This window comes from Podarcis raffonei, chromosome 2 (assembly GCF_027172205.1).
Source record: "Podarcis raffonei isolate rPodRaf1 chromosome 2, rPodRaf1.pri, whole genome shotgun sequence".
Taxonomy (NCBI): domain Eukaryota; kingdom Metazoa; phylum Chordata; class Lepidosauria; order Squamata; family Lacertidae; genus Podarcis; species Podarcis raffonei.
The window spans coordinates 122,110,478-122,112,872 of record NC_070603.1 but is presented as its reverse complement, the minus strand read 5'-3'; positions in this window follow the sequence as shown (position 1 = coordinate 122,112,872).

Here is a 2,395-nt window from a genome sequence, read left to right as displayed (position 1 = left end):
GGAAGGTATCTTCTACCACATGTGGACTTGCAAAGAGGTAAAGGCTTTCTGGGAAATGGTATATAATGAGTTATATAAAATGTTTAAAAATACTTTTGTTAAAAAAACAGAAGCCTTTCTATTGGGCATAGTGGGTGACGAGATACCAAGGGAAGATAAAAGACCGTTTATGTATGCAACAACTGCAGCAATAATTCTTTTATCCCAAAAATGGAAACAAGAAGTACCAATGAATGAAGAGTGGCAGATGAAGATGATGGACTTTTCAGAACTGGTGAAGCTGACAGGAAAAATCTGAAACCAGCACGATTAAGTATTCCTAAAGGACTGGAGTAAATTTATACAATATCTAAAAGATCATTGTAAGCAATTAACATCACTAGCAGGGTTGTCTGAAGACTTGTAATGAGAAATTTTCTATTTTTCTATATTAATTTATTTTTTTGAGATATTTTGTAATGAGTGTAATTAGAACTGGATAACGTATAAATTGCAGTGATATAAAGGTTAATTTTGAAAGGTTTTATATTATTATTATTCTTTGGCGATCACTTGTAGCCGAGTAAGATTGTCTTCCATAAACACGGTTTTAACATTGAGTCCGTAAGTGACTGTGGGGGCCAATTCTGGATCCACACGTCCTTCCACAATGTCCTGCAATGTCAGCCTCCTTATTATCATGTCGTAATTCTTGTACTTGCTTTCTTCGCTTCTCTAATAAAGCAAAACAGCATATACTCCATTATACTCTTCCTTTATTAAAGAAAGAACGTGGCATCTTGTTTTCACTGAGAGAGAAATGGGAGGTTGTCATAACTGCTTGTTTGTTTGTTTGTTTGCTTGCTTGCTTGCTTGTTTGCAGAACTTCTCCTACAAGATACTGGCATGTCCTGTCCTTCTTATTTGCCATTCATGAAATCAATCAGGAGCCAAATCTCTTACCCAACATCACCCTCGGATACAACCTCTTTGACACCTATTTTGATGGCAGACTGGTTTCCGCTGCCATGCTAAACCTGCGTTCTACTGGAGAAAAGAGTATTCCAAACTATTTCTGTGGAACAAGGAAGAATACATTGACTGTCATTGAAAGGGCTGAATCTGACATCTCCATCCAGATTTCAAGCATGGCAGGCATTTACAAAATCCCACAGGTATGGACTTGGATGACCACCTATTGGAGATTCCATAATAGTGGATGGTTTCTTTCGATGCCTCCCACTTTTCTTTCTTGATGGAATTGTCTGTATTTGTGCCTTCAATATTTCAGCTGTAAGAAACTTCCATCCATCTTGGACTCCCTTCTCTGGGGTCTCAGCCAGTAGTTCCTTAAGCTTTTTGAAATCAGCCTTCCTCATCCAGAGTGCATATCCCTTTCCTCTGTATAATGAAACCCAGGAACATGATGATTCCACAACCCCCAAGCTTCTCAATACTTGCCAATTCATGGAGCAGTTCCTCCCTGCTAGTGAGAGCCAAGTCCACATTCTTGGAAAGGAAATTGTGAGTGGGGCAATGGAAACATTGCTTGGACCTTACATTCTTGGCAGAGTTTGAGTTCCAACAGATATTGGGATAGTTGAAGTCTCCCATTACTACTGTATCTCTCCTTTTTGAATGCTTTGGTAATCTGCTCTAGGAAGGCATCACCCAAGTCTTCAGTCTGGCTTGGAGGTCTGTAATTTGTAAGAAGAACAAATGTTTTACAGCACAGGAGAGATTTAATCAATGCTCTTAATGTTACTCATATGTTTATGGTGTTATCCATTTTTTTTTTTGTCACGGAAAGTTATTTCACACACACAAAAATAAGAATGTTAATAAATAAAAACCAGAATGATCATCCAAAGAGATTTTTAAATAAAAACATCTTGTCCACCCTGCATAAACATATGTGGAACTAAGTAAGAGGGTGAGGGCAGCAGATGAGGAGAGAAGCCCAGAGAGAATAATAATAATAATAATATAAAAAAATTATTTATATCCCGCACTCCCCAGCCAAAGCCGGGCTCAGAGCGGCTAACAACTGTAAAAATAGCACAATTTACATTAAAACACAGTCAATTAATTAAAATACATTCTAAAATCAATTCAGAATCAAATTAATGGCATAACCATTGGGCTAGAGTTCTATGAGGACTACAGAAGGAGAGAGGGGGTCAGACTGTGCCTTGACACAACCAGGCACAACCAGGAAGTTACTCAACACAAAAAGTATATATAGACAGACGAGGAGGGTCAGAGAGAGTTAGGAGTTAAAAGAAAGCTTGTATAAATAAAGTTACATGTTTTATAATACTCTTACTTGATTCTGAATGATAATCAACACCACTTGAAACACAGGCACAAAGTCTCTATCCGTCCACAAGTCTATGCCTTAGTTTAGCAGATTTTG